At 41.7% G+C, this 21,897-nt stretch overlaps 1 long non-coding RNA gene across 2 annotated transcripts in view; it reads right to left on the reverse strand.

Moving 5' to 3' along the window:
* The window catches only part of LOC132348428 (uncharacterized), a 328,330-nt gene that overhangs the window by 198,041 nt on the left and 108,392 nt on the right, over positions 1-21,897 (reverse strand). For both annotated transcript variants that reach the window (XR_009497468.1, XR_009497467.1), the window contains exons 2-3: positions 2,446-2,605; positions 425-471 (exon numbers count right to left, since the gene is read on the reverse strand). This is a non-coding gene — a long non-coding RNA (uncharacterized LOC132348428). The remainder of the gene's footprint in view (positions 1-424; positions 472-2,445; positions 2,606-21,897) is intronic.

Raw genomic sequence — 21,897 nt, forward strand, 5'->3', positions numbered from 1 at the left:
AGTGCTCTACTCACACCCTCTACTCCATTTCCTCTATGCTAGAGTTAGACACATGACACAGACCTGACCAGTCAGAATATTGGAACGTCTGGGCAGATGGCAATTGGTTTGAGGATGAACATGTGGCCCAGGTTCAAGCAATGAGAATCCTCCCTGGAACTTTTGCTGGAATTATCAGGAGAAATGAAGAGAAATTCTAATAACTTACTGTGAATAAATGAATCAAGACAGGAAGCATCTCACTTTGCTGTGTAGCAGAAACTAACACAACACTGTAAATCAACTATACTCCAATAAAAATTAATTTAAAAAAATCAGGACCATCAGCAGGCAGCATCAACATAGATAAAATATCTCTAATTACAAAAAATATAGTGGAGAGAAGAGTCAGAGCTGTGATGTTAACCTGGAATCTGTCACTTACCAGCTTGGAAGACCTTGGGCAAGTCACCTCCATAAACGTCTCCTTATCTGAAAAATGGAAATGACAATGAGTATTCTCCTGCCTAATAGTCTATGAATATGCCACACCCCCTCTCCCATCCAGGTGGCTGGAAGTAAAGAACTTGCAATGGTGGCGTTGCAAGATGGAAGCGTTCCAGACCCCTGAGTCACTGTTCAAGGAAAAAAGCCAAGGAGAGCCACCAGAACCACATCCAACTGTGATGGGAAAGAGGAACACATCCTTGTTGTATTAAATCAGAAATGTGGGGTTTATTTTACTGCAGCATAGCAGAGCCCAGCCTGACTAATATAATAATCATGGGCTCAGTTATTCACAGATATGTGGCAAGTCCATGATATGAAGCCATTTTGCCAAGATGTGACTTTGAATGATGTGTCCTGATGCAGTCATGGCAACAAAGGAAAGAGATGCTCTTTCTGCTGCCCAGCATCTATTTCCAGGCCATCTCAATGGTTTGTGAGAAAGAGAATATTTGAAATTGGGACTGTTCCTATAGTCCACCCTAAGTGTGTGGGGATTATGAAATAACCTCAGTGTATCACCAGCAAAAGATAAGGACCAAGAATCCAACCACTGAAAGGGACAAATCTGGACAAGCCAGTACGTAACTGACTTACTGAAAAGGAGGCAGGCAGAGGTGAGGCAAATTATGAATCTACAAGGTTCTTAATATCTTAATTGGTAATATCCTCTGCAGTGGAGGAAATACAGGCACAGTGATTGAAATCATGAGCTTTGGAATTAGTTTAATGTAACAAGGATTAAATGCAAAGAGTTAATGGAACAGTGTTTGAATTCCATTTCTGGCCCTTGACTAGTTGAGCAAGTTGCTTTATCTCTCAGCCTGAATTTTCTCATCTGAAATATGAAGATTTAAGAGAGTCCCTACCTCATAGTGTGTTGTAAGGATGAAATTAAATGATCCATATAAAGTGCTTCGTACACAGTAAGAGCTCGATAAATTATCATAATGATATTACTGGCGTTGTAAAATAAAGAGTGGACAAAGAGGGATATCTGGAGGAGATGAAGGAATTAAAGGAGAAGGATGATGATTTGGTAGTTGGGGAGGGAGCCAAGGGCTACTAGCAATAAAAAGAAGGGGCAGAAAGGAAATGGCAGGTAGAAGATGACCCTTACACAAGAAGAGGCAGGAAGCCCTCTATGAGGAGGCAAGACTCCGTCTGAAATCCACAGAGAAGGAGAGGAAGTGGGGATGAGAACCTAGAGAGAATGTAACAGAGGGAAAAAAAAAGAAAATGAAAATGGGCTCTACGCCAGTGAGCCCCAGAAAGAGAAGAGAAATCCAAGAAGGGGTAAAGAATAGAGACAGAGATGAGGTGATGGGGAGAAGTAAAACACAGGACTTCAAGGGAGGAGAGCTAGGCATTCAAAGGAAGTCTTGAAAGATTAAATAAAAACACAAAAATGTAGGAGAAGCACAGCTTAAAGTAGAAATGGGTAATAGAAATATCTTATAAACACAGAACGGGAGAAATTACAATGGTTGCACAGGTCCCTAAATCCCAAAAATGCTCAGGAAGCCAAATATATTTTCATTAACCTCGGCACAAATTCATTTGGCAGCAAAACTGGACTTGAGCGGACATGAGGTTATTTATACCCTTTATCCCACACCCCATTTAGCATGAACATTTGTGTATTTCACTGCAGTCATGAGCTGATCATGAAGTGCTACCACAGGCCCCACTGGGGGCGGGACATTGTGGAATGCACGGTATATGCACCACATTATCTTTCTAGTTTCCAGAGCATTCTGAATTCCAAAACACATATGGCCTCAAGGGTTCCAGGTCAGGGTTTGTGGGCTTGTATTGGGAGACAGAGACTGCATATGAGAAACTTGTTTCTAACAATGAAGCTAATGAAAACTACCATTTCTTGTGTGTTTACAGCACCCTGAACACTGTCTATTCATTATCTCATTTAATCCCACAATATATCAGGTCCCATCTTACCCTCTATTTGTAGGCATGGCACAGGAGGCTTGCAGAAGTGAAGTAACTTGCCACCAGTTTATGCAGAGCTGGCAAAAGGCAGAATTTAGGATTGGAACCCAGCTGTGTCACTTCCGAGCTTGCACACTTAACCACTGGGCTGTGCTGCTTCTCTCATTAACTGTAGGGAAAGAATGGAATTAAGTGTTTCTTGGGCCTTCACCATAAGAACCATTCCCAGACATGATCTTGGGTAAGTTTTATAATAATTCAATAAAGTCATATCATCATTCCCCATCTAAGGAGCTAAGCAACTTGTTCAAAGTCTCACAGTTAACTGATCAGATACCGAATCCATTATTCTCTCCACTGATTGCAGCAATATGGAAAACAAGCTTGTGAGAGTCTTGTTCAACAGAACAGACAGAAGAAAGGTGGGGAACCGCTGCTTTAGAATAAATATTCTCCAGGATGATAGTGGTCATGGTGACAGGGGATGGTTTGGGAGAAGGCTTTGTTCCCCCATAACATGCATGAGCATCCCTCGATATACACAACTGAAATTTTCTCATTCTTAAGTACTACAGAAATGTACCTCTAGTCCAAACCTCCTTTCCAACTCAACTCCTAAATCCGTCCTTTATAGAAATTCTGAAACTAAATAAGAGAAATACAAACACTAAAAAGTAGATTATAAAACTGGGAGAAAAATATCCCAGGAGGGTAAAATAGATAATCAAAATGAATGAATGAATAAGACAGATGATGGTAAAATAATGAAAATTCAGCAAGGAATTGATATGCAAACTCTGTGAAAATTCTATCAACTGTGATGACAGGAGAGAATCTTTCACACTCTTCATGGTTTAACAAAACTTTGTAAGGCTCAAAATAACAACATGCGATAAAAAGTCCAAAGATCTGGCCCTTTGTGTGGCCTCCATCATGTCATAGTTGGATCTTGAACAATTAATCCAACATCTCTGAATTTGATCAAATGCTCTCTGTTTCTTACAACCAAACAACTGGTGCAGGTGGGCACAGGGCATGCAACATACACAGGGAAACACTGTCAACTTGTATACTTTGTTAAAGTTTCCAATCAGGCGATAGGTGGAGCATTTTGAACATGATTTTGAGCATGTTTGTCTGAACGTTCCGAAACAGTACCTTTGCTTCATGCTCTAAATATAGCAACATCTACTTCCTTCTGGACATGTTTGCCAAGCCAAAATATTTTGTCTGTAAAGATATGCCAGTTCCAATGTTTTGATTTTTTTTTTTTTTTTTTTTTTTGGCTTTAACAGTTTGGCAACAGTGTCTTCAGATAGCTGGATGTGGGTATCAGTCAGGATAAGCCAGTTGAGGCTGTGATAACAAATATGCCCAAATCTCACTCACTTAAAACAACAAAAGTTTGTTTCTTGCTCAAAGTTCATCCCACAGTTTGCTAGGGGAGGCTCTGCTTATCTTAATTAATTAAGGGCAAGCTGACAGAGCAGCTACCGTCTCAAAAATTGCCAGCTGCCATGCCAGTGAGGAGGAAAGGTTGCCAGAGAATCATGGCCTAAAGGCTCCTTGCCAGAATCAGCGAACATTATGTCCACTCACTGGTCATTGGTCAGAATGCCTTAGCAGGTCTCACCCAACCACAAGAGGCCAGAAAAAGTGTTCCAACCATGTATGCAATAGAGAGGAGAATCAGAAATCTCCATTGATCAGAGGTAATGACTACCTCTCTCTGAACCAATGTGCCTGATGCCACAGTAACTAAGCTTTGTCCCAGGCAGATGAGCAATTCAAAAGCATGATCCAAAAAAATGAACAACAACAAAACAAAAAACAGAAACAAAAACCAAGCTACAGTGTTTCCAAAACATTTTTCTAACTTCACTGTACTTTGAGGTATAATTTTTAATTTACACCATTGCTAGGATGACGTAGTGTTCCAAGATAAATTGCATAGCATTGTTCTTCACTTTTTCCCAGCAGGAAAAAACACACATAACTTGTTTTTGCAAAATAATTTTAGGTAAACATAGAAAATATTGAATTTTTTTAAAATTTGCATCTTGATCTTGATACTGGAAAAGCTTTATCAGAAGTCCAGGCTCTTGTTCAACTGGTCCAAAAAGAATTTGGGTGACAAACACAAAGGAAAAAAAAAAACCCAAAAAACTGAAGCTGAAGAGCAAAGGGAACAAAGAAGCAGTTTATTTAGGGCAGAAACAAAAGTTACACTCACAAAGAAGAGTGTGGGGGGCCTCACAAAAGCGGTGTTTTTTTGATCCACTCTTTATCTTATTTTTAGCCCTCTGAATGGGTGGGTCTTTTTGATTAGGGGTGGAATGTTCATTGAGGGGAAGGCTGAGGCGTGGCCTGGATTGCACCAGGTTGCATCAGCCCCTGGTCTTGTGCATTCATCTCCTGAAGCGCATGGTCTTGTACCTGCACTCTAACAGCTGTTTTCCCTTAAATTTTCCTTTACTAGTCAAGCACCACAAATGGAAGGTCGTACAGTGTCATCAGCAACCTGTGCATTTTCATTGCGCATGCTCCACATTTTCATGGTCAGAGTTTCCTGTTCAGATGCTACAAAGTTTCCGTTTTAGAGGCCGTTCCTCCATGCATCACGGCCTCATTAAGTGCAAAACAAGGAGGTGGTCTGCCTTCTGCTTAATGTCTAGACATGAAAAGACTGTCCTTGGGCCCAGCCCTGTCTTTCCTGCCTCAATATCAATTTTTTTTTTTTTTTTTTTTTTTTTTTTAGAGCTTGCATGTAGAAAAAAAAAAAAAGTGTGGTCTGAGAAGGGAACTTACTTCCAATACCTGCAGGATTAGAGGAGGGGGGCTAGGAAAGGGGGAAAGACACAGGGAAGAGCAGAGTTAAAAGGTGTCTAAAAGGCAACTTTACCAGTAGCCAGATTCTCTCAAGTTACAGTGGGCAAGGATGAACTTGAGAATAGATTTATTTTGTATATAATTCTTAAGTCCAAACTCAGAGGTGAAGGAAACATGACTTTCTATATTTTAAAATTATAAATTGATATTATATGGTTAATATCCCTCAGGCTCTGAACCCCCATCCCTGTGAACTAGCAGGAAGTTTAGCCTCTTACTGGAGGCTGATACAGAAGAACTAGTTTCGGGCTTCCCTGGTGGCGCAGTGGTTGAGAATCTGCCTGCTAATGCAGGCGACACGGGTTCGAGCCCTGGTCTGGGAAGATCCCACATGCCGCGGAGCAACTAGGCCCGTGAGCCACAACTGCTGAGCCTGCGCGTCTGGAGCCTGTGCTCCGCAACAAGAGAGGCCGTGATAATGAGAGGCCCGCGCACCGCGATGAAGAGTGGCCCCCACTTGCCGCAACTAGAGAAAGCCCTCGCACAGAAACGAAGACCCAACACAGCCATAAATAAATAAATAAATAAATAAAATTTTAAAACCCCAAAGTTTAAAAAAAAAAAAAAAAGAAGAAGAACTAGTTTCATGTTGCCGTAGGCATTAGTGAGTGTCTACCACCAGGGTACCAACTGCTTCAGTCTCCATGGTGCCTTCAGTTCTAAAGGTTCTGTGGTTTACAGACCACACCTGGGGTCTGAGGATCCGTGGCAGGCTAAGGACACCCCGTCCCCCTAGGAGCACCACCAGTCTTCCCTGGAGGTCCTGCTACCTCCCAGGAGGACTCCCACCCTGAACCAGAGACCCCTCTCCCTCCCAGCCTCAAGGACTCTCCTCAGCAGCTCACAGCTCCTTCAATACGCCCCTCCTTCTGGGACACCTGGCATCAATGGGCTCAGCTTCATTAACAATAGGAAACCCCACTGCGTTTAGACCGCTTCTGCTTATGACTGACAAAACTCCTGAATCATGAGATGAAAGAGTAAACCCTGGGTATATTGAGGGGAAATCACCTCAGAAGGAGGAAACAGAAAGAAAAAGACACCAAGGTGGGTGTAGAGGCCAGTGTGACTTGAATGGAGTGCGTGAAGGAGGGAACCAATAAGTGAATGATGAGACCAAATTAGTGATAGGTCCAAATTATGCAAAAGAAGAAAAATTTCAATAATAATGACTACCATTTATACAGTGCTTACTAACTACAAGCCAGGACAGTCCTAACTCCTAACAACCCTACAAGTTGGCACTATTATTATCTCCATTTCACAGATGAGGAAACTGAGAGTCAGAAAGGAATGATCGATTCCCTGAGCAAGTGGAATATCAGAACTCAAACTCAGGCAGATGCCCCCAGAATCCGAATGCTGAGACACTACACCGTACCGCCCATCAAAGCAAAGAGTCATAAAGAAGAAGAAGAGTCAAGAGGATGAGAAGAGAAGACAAGCCACAGGCTGGGAGAAAATATTTGCAAAATACACATCTGATAAAGGACTGTTATTCAAAACATACAAAAACCCTTAAAACCCAATAGTATAAAAAAAATTATAATTTTTTAAATGGGCTAAAGACCTGAACAGACACCTCACCAGAGGAAACATACAGATGGCAAATAAGCACATGAGAAATGTTCAACATCATATGTCATCAGGGAATTGCAAATTAAAACAACAATGAGATATCACTTTGCACCTATTAGAAAGGTCAAAATCCAGAACAATGACGACATCAAATGCTGGCAAGGATGTGGACCACAGAAACTCTCCTTCATCACTGGTGGGAATGCAAAATGGTTTGGTCAGTCATTTTGGAAGACAGCTTGGCATTTTCTTTTCTTTTTTAAAAATTTTTATTGGAGTATAGTTGATTTACAACGTTTGTGTTAGTTTCTGCTTTACAGCAAAGTGAATCAGTTATACATATACATATATCCACTCTTTTTTAGGTTCTTTTCCCATATAGGTCATTAGACAGTATTGAGTAGAGTTCCCTGTGCTATGCAACAGGTCCTTATTAGTTATCTATTTTATATATAGTAGTGTGTATATGTCAATCCCAATCTCCCAATTTATCCTTCCCTGCCCCCTCCCCTGGTAACCATAAGTTTGTTTTCTATACCTGTGACTCTACCTCTGTTTTGTAAATAAGTACATTTGCATCACTTTTTTAGATTCCACTTATAAGCGATATCATATGTCTTTCTCTGTCTGACTTACTTAGTATGATAATCTCTAGGTCCATCCATGTTGCTGCAAATGGCATTATTTCATTCCTTTTTATGGCTGGGTAATATTCCATTGTATATAAGTATCATATCTTCTTTACCCATTCATCTGTCAATGGATATTTAGGTTGCTTCCGTGTTTTGGGACAGCTTGGAATTTTCTTACAAAACTAAACATACTATTACCATACAATCCGGTAATTGCATGCTTGGTGTTTACTCAAAGGACTTAAACAATTATGTCCATACAAAACCCTGCACACAGATGTTTATAGCAGCTTTATTCATAATTGCCATAACTTGGAAGCAACCAAGGTGTCCATGAGTAGGTGAACGGATAAAGAGACTGTGGTCCATCCACATAATGGAATATTATTCAACACTAAAAAGAAATGAGCTATTAAGCAATGAAAACACATGGAGGAATCTTAAATGTATATTACGAAGTGAAAGAAGCCAATATGAAAAGGCTACATTCTGTGTGATTCTGACTACATGATGTTCTGAAAAAGGCAAAACTATGGAGGCACTAAAAGGAAAGTAAGAGACAGTAAAAGTGATTTCCAGAAGTTAGGAGGGAGGAAAGGATGCATTGGTGGGGCACAGAGGACTTTTAAGGCAGTGAAACTATCCTGTATGATACTATAATGGCAATATATGTCACTATACATTTGTCAAAACCTAGGTAATGTACAGTGCCAAGAGTGAACTCTGATGCAGACTCTGGACTTTGGGTGATAATGATGTGTCAATGTAGGTTCATCAGTTGTAATAAATGTTCCATTCCAGTGCAGAATGCTGATAATAGGGGAGGCTGGGGGGTGGCGGAGGCAGGGGGTATATGGAATATTTCTGTATCTTCTGCTCAATTTTGCTGTAAACGTAAGTTGCTCTAAAAAAAATAAAGTCTATTTAAAATAATAATTAGAAGTGTGTGTGGTAGGGATGGGGGGGACCTAGCTCACTGGAGGCAGAAGAACAAGGTAAAATATAGGGAGATGGATGCAGATTCATGTTTAAAAAAATAAATACGCCTGTGTAAGGGCCCATGCATTTGATTTATTTATCAAGTATTCACTGGGTAGCCATACCATATACTGTGAGAGAGAACGGTGATAAATCAGTAAAGAGACAAGGTTCCCACTCATATGGACTTACACCCCACCCCCTCTGAGAATGTCACATATTCAAATCTTTCAGAAGGAGAATCTAATTGGGCTATTTAATCAAAATCCTATATATAGAGGCAGGATTCTCACAAAAGGCCACCTCCATAGGCTGCTTTTGGCTCAAGTGCCAATCCCTGCCCAGTTACCTGCGGTCGGGTGGAGGGTTCACATGACACTAAATATGACACGTCAACAAGAGGCGCCAAAGACAGCCGGGGATGTAGAGGCCCTTGGAGTATTAGTGACACCATTCCAGGAAAACCACAGTCTTAAAACCCGGTCTTAGTTACTGTACTCAGATTTCTATTTGACAGGAGCTCAAGGAGGAGCATTAAATTTGAGGGGAAGAAACACAGGCAAAGAAACACATAGTTATACAGAATTGGAAAAACCAACCCCATAATTAGATTCCAGTTCTTTTATATCCAAGACAAGGCTCTGTTAGCGCCGGTTACAGGAGATGCATTCTGGCCCAATCTCCAGCTTTCGGTACCACCTGCTCCCTTTGTGTGAAGGATTGTGATTTTGTACAAGTAAAAAATATAAACAGATTTCTAAAAGGTTCCATTAATAAAGGAAACTAAAAGGCAACAGAAAACTTCATCTGATTCCCTGGGTCTGATTTATTAGGTGTCAGTGAATAAACAGGGCTCTTTGATGCCAAGTGCGATGCTTTGAAATTGCTGCCCTGCCCCCCATGCAACCAGAAGGACTATTTTGCTGGACGGTGGGATTGATTGGCTCGCGTTTCTGGCTAAAGGATAGTCTCTCTTTACTCTTTGGCTAGTGGGACTGAGTTTGGTTTGATCAGCTAGGACCCAAAACAATTTGTGTATTTCCCCAGCATAACTGGAATTCTTCCTTTCCATCTGTTGCTGCTTGATTATTTTATTATTGTCCATGATGTCATTATTTTTGCTGTGGTTCATTTGGCATGAACTGAGTCCATTCCCTCCACCACGTGTGGCTTATACAACATCACTAGAAAAACAACATGGAGAGATTGACTGATGGATGTTACTGAGTATGAATCACTAAATCTGCTTTTTAGCAGCTGTTTCGTGGCACATCTTCCCCCTCGTGTCCCCTCCGCCCTTTCTAATAGTAACGCAGCATCTTCTCATCCTTGAACACAAGGGAGAAAAATCCAGAGGTCCAATTATCCTTTTAGTAAAGTTCTCATGAGCTTTGAGAGCTGAGAAGCAATACTGTTCTATGTCCCAATGGCTTGAGCCCTGATGGGAGAAGAGAAACTGACACTTGTCTGAGCTGAGAGGCCCTGGGCACCAGCAGAACTGCTTTGGGGGCCTGATGGCCAGGTTTGATGCAAGGCTGGGCACAGGGAAACCCTCCCCATTGCAGCACAGGGACACGACAGCAGTACACTGCAGGGACTGTGGCACATTCGTGAAAGAACCCAAGGTGCCCGTTGCACCCAGCAGAATGGCAGGGAATCAGACTTGTCCTAGAAGACCCCAGTAGCAGTACAGCAGAGAGTTGCTGCCCTCAAATGGTCTGCAGGATACATTTCAAGAACGACTTGGGTGAAAGAACCTGAGTGGGATTTTTTCTCAAACACATGACACATCCCTGGAGGGCTTCCGGAAGCCAGTGGGGATCCAGCAGGAGGAAGAAAAAACTATGAGCCTCTCTCATATGGATGTTTATCTTAAAGTGGCTTTATTTGTACCAACAAGCTGGTGAGGCCTGGGGTATTCGTCTTACCTGAAGTAATTTGGGTTACTCATAGTAAATAATCAATGTCGGTTAAAAAGAGTAGAGTTGTAGAAATAAGATACAGAAAAGAAACATGCCTCACATGTCACTCACTATTTTGCCAAGAGCCTGCCCTTGTAAGGTGCCTTGGGTTATTATAACCCTGAATTTAAATTTTAATTATGACAAAAACTGTCTCCTGCCCAGAAGGATGTGTGAAAAACCAATCATAAACACTTGCCAACCCAGCGTTGAAAAGTTATCTGCTCCAAGAATAGATTCTTTGGCTCAGTCTTGGAAGGAGAAGGTGGGAAAGTTTCATTCCAAGACCTCACACCAGGCTGACTGGGCAAAGCTAAGCAGACTTCGAATCACCCAAACTGCTCTGAGCGTCTATCAGCTATTCCCAGTCAGGGTCCTCTGATGCTTGAGTTCAATGGAGCAAACCTGTGGCTGCTAATCTGGGTATGGGCCACTACTGGACCCTTCCAAACGCCAACACTGTCCTGAAGTAGGTGAAAGTTCTCTCTTCAGAAGGACCGGGAACTGGATGAGTGCATATCATTTTTGACAACCCCAATGCAATGTACAGAGGCTCGACATTAATCAAACTAAATTCCTCAGGATGAGAAAATCAGCCAGATGCCAACTAGTAGGTGGGAAACATAAGTTCTCACCGCCCGAGAAGCATTATATTAAGGTTGACAGGATGAAGTTGGAAAGCCAGCCAAGGCACCATCCCAGGAGGCTGAATCTGGAAATCAATTAGGGGGAAGGAGAGGATGGGAGCCCTGGCACATCTCAGCTGCAGCAGGGGGACAGTGCAGCTTGAATGGCAGGGCTATACTGATGTCATGTAGCATATGTGTCTCCACCTCTGTTTTAACTTCATGGGGAGAAATCGAGAGGGAGGAAAAAGAGACACAGACTAAGCAGAAAAAAATAATTGTCCACAAGCAAACTTCAGAGGAATTGGGAATTATAAAGGGCAGTCTGGCTGATGGCAAAAGTACGGCTCCTGTTCAGGTGAGGCTGTGGCTCTGTAGGGACTGACCTGCCCTCTCAGGACACCTCCTCAGTGTCCAGTTGCCGGGGCTTTGGGCTTGGATGACATCAAGGGGAATTGCTTCTGGGGCAGAAAGGAAATCATGCTACTTGGAGATCAGTCTCTTTCACTCTCTGCTCCTAGTAGCTGAGTCAATGTCAAGGTATAGAGACTAAATCTGCTTGCCCGAACAACTCTGAACGCCCAGCCCAGCCCCAAGCGCCCATGGGATCCGCTGAGGTCTTTGTTAATGTCACCGAACCAAACTTGGGTCCATTCACCCACACGCATTAAAGCCGATCAATTTACACTGGGCTGTGGTGAAAGAAAGTGCAGCATTTATTGTAAGGCACCAAACAAGGAGTCAGGGACATAGTGCTGAAAAAACCCAAACTCCCAGATGGGCTGCAAGAAAGCTTTTTTTTTAATTGGAGTATAGTTGATTTACAATGTTGTGTTAGTCTCTGCTGCAAAGCAGAGTGAATCAGTTATACATATACATATATCAGCTCTTTTTTAGATTCTTTCCCCATGTAGGTCATTACAGAGCATTGAGTAGAGTTCCCTGTGCTATATAGTAGGTCTTCATTAGTTATCTATTAAGAAAGCATTTTTAAAGGCCAAGTGAGGGGGGGTGGTCACAGGGTTTGTGATTAGCTTGTGCACAATTCTCTGATTGGCTGATGGTGAGGTAACAGGGCGGTGTCACAGGGGTTAACAATTTCAATCCTTAGGCTCCAGGAGGCCTGAGGGCTATATACATGTGTTCATCAAGTAGTTAACATCTTCCATTTGGTAGGGATTTTCACATCTGTAAAACAAATCAGGAAATGTGCAGCAGATACTATTATCTAGGGACTTCAGAGAGGAGCTAAAGCAGAGGATATGGGGGAGGGGTCTGTCCCGTGAAGGTCCCTCATGGTCCTGCTCCGTTACTTTAAGACTGCATCACAGTTCAACTTCTCCTGTGCCCTGTCCTATTTTCTTAACTCCTCCATGGAGGAGTTTAAATCCTTAAAGCTCTCCCCCAAAATTCCTGCAGGCAAATCTCCATCTGAGAGCTTGTTTCCAGGGAACCAGACCTAAGATGCCATCCAATCTGATCTTCTTCTTAGGAAGGTTGACTTGAAAGATAGATAAATGATGATAGATAGATAGATGATAGATATAGATAGATAGATAGATAGATAGATAGATAGATAGATAGATAGATAGATGGAAGACAGAGGATAGGACAGAAGGCCAGAGGCACACAGAGAATGCAGGAAGCACAAGCAGTGAGGCAGCAGAAGACACAAGGCAATAGAAGCCATGAATATGCAGAAGCCATGAGTTGGAGGAAAAGGAAGGTTAGTGGGAGGGTGTAACAGAAGCTCCGTCATAAAAATAGCAGGACTCAAGGGTGCGTTACCCACTCCCGAGATGGTGACTATTGGAGCTTTTTATTTCCCTTTTTTTAAAAAGTTTTAATTATAGTAAGAAACACATAACATGAAGTTTACCATCTTGCCCATTTTTTAAGTGTACACAGTTCTATTGGAGCTTTTAATTTCCTTACTTTCTTCATGAAGCACAACATCTGGAAGGAGGGAGTCTCTGTTTCTGAAAGAACCCAACCCAAAGCACAGTGGGTGAGAGCAGAGGCCCGAAGATAAACAGATCTAAGTGCAATGCTCACTCTGCAGCTTTCTATTAATGGGACTTCGGGCAAGTTGTTAGACCCGATAAGCCTTGATGTCTTCATCTGTATCATGGGCTCGGGGTGGGCAGGAGGGCACAATGATGGGGAAATGCAGGCAGACAGATTGGGTCTGGTGCAGACAGAAATGGGATCCTGGGCAAGTTTCTTCTCCTCCCTGAGCCTCAGTGATCTCACCTGTCAAGTGGGAAATTATAGTGCCTTTCTCATAACATTATACAAGGATCGAATGACATAACCCTCGTTGCAAGTTCTTTTTTTAACAGATTGATCAATTTTTATTTATTCTTGTATTTTTTTAATTGAGGCATATCTGGTTTACACTAACTCTGTAAGTTCTTAATAAGTGGGAGCTACTTTGTTATTGAGCTCTTTAACTCTGGTTAAAATAGCCAGAGCTGAATTAGGAAATTTGTGTGGGTTTTAAAAAGTGTTTCTCGGGGCTTCCCTGGCGGCGCAGTGGTTAAGAATCCGCCTGCCAATGCAGGGGACACGGGTTCGAGCCCTGGTCTGGGAAGATCCCACATGCCAAGGAGCAACTGGGCCCGTGAGCCACAACTACTGAGCCTGTGCGTCTGGAGCCTATGCTCCGCAACAAGAGAGGCCACGACAGTGAGAGGCCCGCGCACCGCAATGAAGAGTGGCCCCCGCTCGCTGCAACTAGAGAAAGCCCTCGCACAGAAATGAAGACCCAACACAGCCAAAAATTAAAAAATAAATTAAAAAAAAAAAAAAAAAAGTGTTTCTCTAGTGGGAAAGAATAAGGCCAAGAGGTAAATCTCTAGGTAGCAGGAGGAACTCTCCCTGCCACAAAAAACACCACCCTCCACGTGTTAAAAAGCCGCCCTGGTACAAATCAAGGTCTCTTCTCCCACTGTGCCTCCTGTTCAGCTGCAGTGGCTGCAGGCCAAGTCTGAGATTTAGATGGAAGCTTCTGCCTGAGCTTCCCAGCAGGGACTCCTCCTGGCCCCAGATTTTGGAGCAATAAATAAGGCTCAGAGGCAATGACCTGGTAGGGAGGCCGTCTGGCAGAGCGGCAGACTGGTGGGAACGAATGGGCTGCAACGGGGGGTCCTAGTCTGCTTGTCTGCTCCCGTTGTAACAAACAGACACACAAATGCCAGGAAAAGACTCTGCTGTGTCCTAGTCCTTCTGCCTCCCCCCCCACCCCACCTCACTCCATCCCAACCGCCTTTCTCCTAATTGTCCTGTCTACTCCACTGGCCCTTTGCAGCTCAATCCATAAACATGGAAAAACATGTCACTGGCCCAATCGCCCCATCACCCCTACGTCGTGTGTGTTATGGCACCTTACAGAGTCTGTCTGTATCCACCACTCTCCCTGTCTCTCTTGGCCTCTCTTCCACTCCTTCTGCTTCTCCATCTCTGTGTCATACTTGCTCTCTCTCTTCCACCTCTACTGTTCCCCTCTCCTTCCCTCTTGAACTCTGTTTCTCTCTAGCTCTGTACCTCTCTGTGTCTCACCTCTAGCTCTGTCATTCAGTTCCCTCTGTAGCCCTGTGTGTCTCTCTTTATTTCTTGGTCTTTCTCTCTATTTGCCTCTCACCAATCTGCTGTGTGACCCGATGCAAGTCCTTTGCCCTCTCTGGCTCTTAATCTCTTGTCTGTAAAATGAGGCTCCTTAGCAAATGTTTTAAACAAGGCTCTGGGACAGTCATGCCCAGTCGAGGCCCAGCCCTACCCAGGACTGAGGATTAACCAGCGCGTCTCTATACAACCACATGAGCTGTTAAAATATTTAACTAATTATCCTACTGGTGGGAGTTCCTTGCTTGAGCTCCCAAGATCACCCCCTATCATTCTGGCTCCTCCTGCTTCTAATTCCTACAAATTAGAAACGAAAAGTATCCGAACCTGGCACAGCCAGGGGTCTCCACAACTTCTCATTCTGATTGAATGCTTTCCTGTGTTCGTCTTAACAGAAATAATCTTCTGTTGTTCAAGCCATTCAGTCTGTGGTATTTTGTTATAGCAGCCTGAGCTGACTGAGATTGAAGGGTCATGTGACTAATTCCCATCAATGGGCTTTGAGTAGAAATGTCACTTATTTCCGCATTTATCTGTTTAATTGCTGGTGTGAGGCCCTTCAAGGCCCTCTTACCCGCTTCTGGGATTCAGGCAGCCACCATGAGCCTGACTCTCACTGAAAATGTCACATGATCAAGAAATAAACCTTCATTGTTCTAAATAACTGAAATCAAGGGTTGTTTGTTCCAGAAGTATAACTCAACTTGAAAAATCAGCATTTAATGATGACAACAACTTATTAATATTTTATTTCTTGCATGATATGTGATTTGGTTTTGGGGGGATTTATTTTGTTTGGGGGGCTATTTTTTGGTGTTTTTCTTTGTGGGAGGTTACATTTACTCAGTTCTTACTACATACCAGACACTGAGGTTTTTATACACGATCTCAGTTAATCCTCTATGGGAAATCATTCCTTCATTTATTCATTCATTCAATAAGTGTTTACTGTGTGCCAACCAGGAGCGAGGCACTGAGAATATAATGAAGAAGATAGACATAGTTGGCCCTAACCTCACGAAGCTTAGCCTGGTGCAGTGTAGGGTATTGGGGCAGATGTAATCAAATAATCTAATAAAAGAGTAGCAACTCAAACTGCAACTGTGTCTCTGAGAGAATTCATGCTGTGAATGTGCATCACGAGGGAATCTAATCTAGACTGAGGATGGGAGTGTCATGTTGAGGAAAGCTTCCCCAGGACTTTCTCTCAAGTCTCAAGATGAGCCTAGGTTAATAGCATTATTATTCCATTTTACTGTTGAGAAAACTAGTGTTTCACAGGGATGGCTTGTAAATGGCAGAACTAGGATTTAAACCAAGCTCTAACTCCAAAGTTAACCTTAACCACTATAACCACTAAGTGTACTATAGACACATCTTTGTATTCAGAATAAAATGAGTAGTTCAGTATTTAAGAGAATTATTCAGATTTTCAACTTTGGTCTCAGTATTTTAAGTAAAACTGGAATTTTGTTGGGTTTGCAATGTTTCCCAAATTACCCAGCTACATGAGTATGGAGACATATTTTAAATGTTTAAGTAAATATATTTGGGGTGGAGTCAAGTATGCCATTTCCTAAGTCACTTAGAAAAGAAATAGAAGCAAAGGTAAAGAACTAAAGGTGGCATCAGCTAAACCAGCAATAAAAATAGCAATTAGAATCAATTTTTGAGCCACAATCAAAAAGCCCCACCCCATTCCCTGCCACATCTCTTCAAAACAGATGATAAGTTAATTCTCAGCTTTTTGCAATTCAATTGTCTGTTCTCCAAAGGAATTCTACAGCACAGCATATCAGTGTGGATAATTATATCATGCTTATAAAGCATCTTGTAAGTAAACATTGCTGTTGGAGAAACAGGACAGTTGCTAGCAAAAGCAAAGAGGCAAAAGTTGTAGGATGGAAGAAAACTGGAAATCAAGATTTCCCCCACCCCAACTTCAAACTTTCTAGACTCTGACTGAGTTAATATGCACTCTCATTTAATTCTCATTTGAACACACACACACACACACACACACACACACACACACACGACACCTTAGGGCATAGCTGTTTATCTGTTGAGGGGTCTTTGGTTGCAAGCAACAGAAATTGACAAAAGCAGAGAAGGAATTTACTAAAAGGAGTTCATCAGTGGGAAGACTGAAGAGCTAGGATTTAAACAGAGATGCTCCTGGTAGAAGAAATTGTTCATTATTCTCACCTTAGTGCCCTCCCCCAACTGGACTGAATTGGCATCCACAGAATCTTGTGACTGCATCCCTCTGCTCAGAATTCCATATCCTAGGTCACAAGCCTCCTCCTTGTATATTCCAGACTGTTAAAAGAGAGCATCCACAGAAGGGCTTTCCAAAGTGAAAGAGCTTGTATATCACTGCCCCACAGTGACCACATCATAAGAGAGAGATGATAATTCCCCAAAAGGCAGACTGGGTTTTGTTAGGAAAGGGGAATAGAAAATAGGAGGCCAGAAAGAAAGAGAAAGAAAGAAAAGAAAAGAAAGAAAGAGAGAAAGAAAGAACGAAAGAAAGAAAGGAAGGAAGGAAGGAAGAAAGGAAGGAAGAAAGGAAGGAAGAAAGAAAGAAATGCCTACTTCCAGTTGCTACTACTTTTGCAGATGGGGGCTCAGAGAGGTTCAACCACCTGCAGAGCCAGAATTCAACTCCAGGACCACCGAGCTCTAAATACAGGGCATTTCCCACTATTCCACACTGACATTCACACAATGTGCAATCAGTAGCTCTTGACCTCTATATCTCTTTCTCCAAAAATTAAGTATAAATAAAGGACAGCTGTTTAATCAACTAAGTACCTATGTAAAGATGGCATGAGGAGGATATGAGTCTGGATAATCCATGCCCCCTCTTAACCTAACCATTTTGGTCAAGGAAGTCCATGCACAAGTCATCCCATACTAAACTAATCACTCTGGCCTCCTCCCTCTCCCACTAGTCCATGTCATGAATCCCAGAATATGCTCTCCATTGTGCAGCATCACCATTCACATACCCAGACTACAGAAGTATCTCACATGGGTAAGAGGAAGCAGACATCTCTTACGCCAAAGTGGGGGGTATGAATTTGTCCCGCCTTTCAGAAGGGCAATTGGCAAACCTGCATCAAGAGTGTTAAGCCACAGTAATCAGAGAAGAAGAGGAAACAAAAGGAGTCCAAATTGGAAAGGAAGAAGTAACACTGTCACTGTTTGCAGATGACATGATACTATATATAGAAAATCCTAAATGCACCACCAGAAAACTACTAGAGCTGGTCAATGAATTTGGTAAAGTTGTGGGATACAAAATTAATATACAGAAATCTGTTGCATTTCTATACACTAACAACAAAATCTCAGAAAGAGAAACTAAAGAAACAACGCCATTTCCCATCACATCAAAAAGAATAAAACACCTAGGAATAAACCGACCTAAGGAGGAAAGACCTGTACTCCAAAAACCATAAAACACTGATGAAAGAAACAGAAGACGACACAAACAGATGGAAAGATATACCATGTTCTTGGATTGAAAGAATCAATATTGTTAAAATGACCATACTACCCAAGGCACTCTACAGATTAAATGCAATCCTTATCAAATTACCAATGGCACTTTTCACAGAACTGGAATAAAAAATTTTTAATTTGTACTAAAACACAAAAAACCCCAAATAGCAAAAACAATCTTGAAAAAGAAAAATGGAGCTGGAGGAATCACACTCTCTGGCTTCAGATTATACTACAAAGCTACAGTAATCAAATCAGTATGGTACTGGCAACAAAAACAGACACATAGATCAATGGAACACGATAGAAAGTCCATAAATAAACCTATACACTTATGGTCAATTAATCTATGACAAAGGAGGCAAGAATATACAATGGAGAAAAGACAGTCCCTTTAACAAGTGGTGCTAGGAAAACCGGACAGCTACATGTAAAAGAATAAAATTAGAAGATTCTCTAACACCATACACAAAAATAAACTCAAAATGGATTAAAGACCTAAATGTAAGACCAGATACAATAAAACTCCTGGAGGAAAACATAGGCAGGACACTTTTTGACATAAAGCCTGCAATATCTTTTTGGATCCATCTCTTAGACTAATGAAAACAAAAGCAAAAATAAACACATGGGACCTAATTAAACTTAAAAACTTTTGCACAGCAAAGGAAACCATAAATAAAATGAAAAGAAAACCTATAGAATGGGAGAAAATATTTGCAAACAATGCAACCAACAAGCAATTAATTTCCAAAATATACAAACAGCTCATACAGCTCAATATCAGAAAAACAAACAACCCAATCAAAAAAATGGGCAAAAGACCTAATTAGATATTTCTCCAAAGACATACAGATGGCCAATAGGCACATGAAAAGATGCTCAACAATGCTAATTATTAGAGAAAATGCAAATTAAAACTACAATGAGGTATCACCTCACACCAGCCAGAATGGGCATCATCAAAAAGTCTACAGATAAATGCTGGAGAGGGTGCGGAGAAAAAGGAACCCTCCTACCCTGTTGGTGGGAATGTAAATTAGTGCAGCCACTATGTAGAATAGTATGGAGGTTCCTTAAAAAACTAAAAATAGAGCTACCATATGATCTTGCATTCCCACTCCTGGGTGTATATCTGGAGGAGACCATAATTCAAAAAGATACGTGCACCCAAATGTTTATAGCAGCACTATTTACAGAGGCCAAGACACAGAAACAACCTAAATGTCCACTGACAGATGAATGGGTAAAGAAGATGTATATATATACGATGGAATATTGTTCAGCCATAAAAAAAATGAAATAGTGCCATTTGCAGCAACATGGATGGACCTAGAGATTGCCACACTGAGTGAAGTAAGTCAGACAGAGAAAGAGAAATATTGTATGATATCGCTTATATGCAGAATCTAAAAAGAAATGATACAAATGAACTTATTTACAAAAAAGAAACGGACTCACAGACTTAGAGAATGAACTTATGATTATCAGGGGGGAAGGATGAGGGGAAGGGATAGTTAGGGAGTTTGGGACTGACATGTACACACTGCTATAGTTTAAAAGGGTAACCAACAAGGACCTACTGTATAGCCCAGAGAACTCTGCTCAATGTTATGTGGCAGCTGGGATGGGAGGGGAGTCTGGGGGAGAATGAATACATGTATATGTATGGCTGAATTGCTTTGCTGTGCACCTGAAACTATCACAACATTGTTAATCAGCTATACTCCAATATAAAATAAAAAGTTAAAAAAAAAGTCTACAAATAATAAATGCTGGAGAGGGTGTGGAAGAAAAGGAACCCTCCTACACTGTTGGTGGGAATGTAAATTGGTGCAGCCACTATGGAGAACAGTATGGAGGTTCTTTAAAAATCTAAAAATAGAGTTACCATATGACCCAGCAATCCCACCTCTGGGCATATATCCAGAGAAAACTCTAATTCGAAAATATACATGCACCCCAATATTCATAGCAGCATAGCAGCACTATTTACAATAGCCAAGACATGGAAGCATCCTAAATGTCCATCAACAGATGAATGGATAAAGAAGATGTGGTATACATATACAATGGAATACTACTCAGCCATAAAAAAGAATGAAATAATGCCATTTGCAGCAACATGGATGGACCTAGAGATTATCATACTAAATGAAGTAAGTCAGAGAAAGACAAATATCATATATCACTTATATGTGGAATCTCAAAAAAATGATGCAAATGAACTTATTTACAAAACAGAAATAGACTTACAGACATAGAAAATAAACTTATGGTTACCAAAGGGGAAAGGGCAGAAGGGATAAATCTGGAATTTGGGATTAACAGATACATACTACTATATATAAAATAGATAACCAACAAGGACCTACCATTTAGCACAGGGAACTATATTCAATATCTTGTAATAACCTATAACGGAAAATCTAAAATATATATATATTACTGAGTCATTTTGCTGTATACCTGAAACATTATAAATCAACCCTACTTCAATAAAAAAATTTAAAATTTTTCAAAAGGGAGTTAAATGTTCACACTCTTTCATCCCACCATTCCAATTCCAGGAGTCTATTCTAAGGAAACAACGAGTTACATCAATGTTCAAAGCAGCATTGCTTATGAAAGTAAAAATCAAAAACTCTAAGTGTTAGGGATGTAAGGAAATGGTTAGTAACTACAGCTAACTCTTATGGACACTTTATTCCAGACATTGTGCTTATCCCATTTTTGGTGACCTGGAGAATGCACCTCACAGATCTCCAGCTAAAGGGCCCAAGCTAAATGACCAAGAACCCAAGTGCTGCCACTGGAAAGCTATCACTGTATTTGCACGAAAGCCCTGCATCCACGGGCTGCTTCCAACCAATGTCCAATGTCTGAGAGCAGCAGGATACCAAGACAGGCCATCCTGGGAGACACGAGACTCCTCTGACAGCCAACGTTGCCTCAAGATCTCCCTGACAGCCTTGTGAACCTTCCTTAGACTGCGTGATAGTCTAGGATGCTTCCACCCAACCTTCTGTCCCACTCTCCTTCACTCAAGGTCAGACTTGCATTGTGGCCTGGTGGCTCTTCTAGCCTTCTCTGGCTCCCTCACTTTTTCCTTTCACAAGCATGTCCCCTAATACCATCCTTGATCCTGTCTTGGTGTCTGCTTCTCAGAAAACTGGAACTAACACAAGTGAGGCCAGATGTGGACTGAGAAAACAGGCAGTAAGATGGGGATCTGAGACTTACCCACTGCCAGGCAGGTGAAGAAGACGGCTTCCTGGCTGAAAAGTGAATACGGATAGTCTCTGTCACAAGGTGGTGGCTGAATTATTAAAAATGTCACTGATGGTGACCTGGGAAAATGTCCTCGTGTAAGGAAATGCTGTAGCAAGTGTAGTGATATAAGCAATTTAAAAATAGGGGGCTAGCAATGCACAGTTGGCTGGTTACCACCAAGTTGTATTGATGCCCTACAGAAGAATATGGAAAGATTAGAGGCTGTCAACAAATAGTTAACGGCAAAGTGTGAGACCCAGAGAGACTTTATCTTCTGTAAGGGAAGAGCAGACACAGCGGAGTAGCAGGCTGATGACCGAGTTGCTAGAACTTACAGAGCCCCAGAGACACGTGAGTGCTCAGCCACGGTAGGTCTGTTATGCAAAGGAT

The sequence above is a fragment of the Balaenoptera ricei genome, chromosome 15, assembly GCF_028023285.1.
Source record: "Balaenoptera ricei isolate mBalRic1 chromosome 15, mBalRic1.hap2, whole genome shotgun sequence".
In the NCBI taxonomy this organism is placed as follows: Eukaryota; Metazoa; Chordata; class Mammalia; order Artiodactyla; family Balaenopteridae; genus Balaenoptera; species Balaenoptera ricei.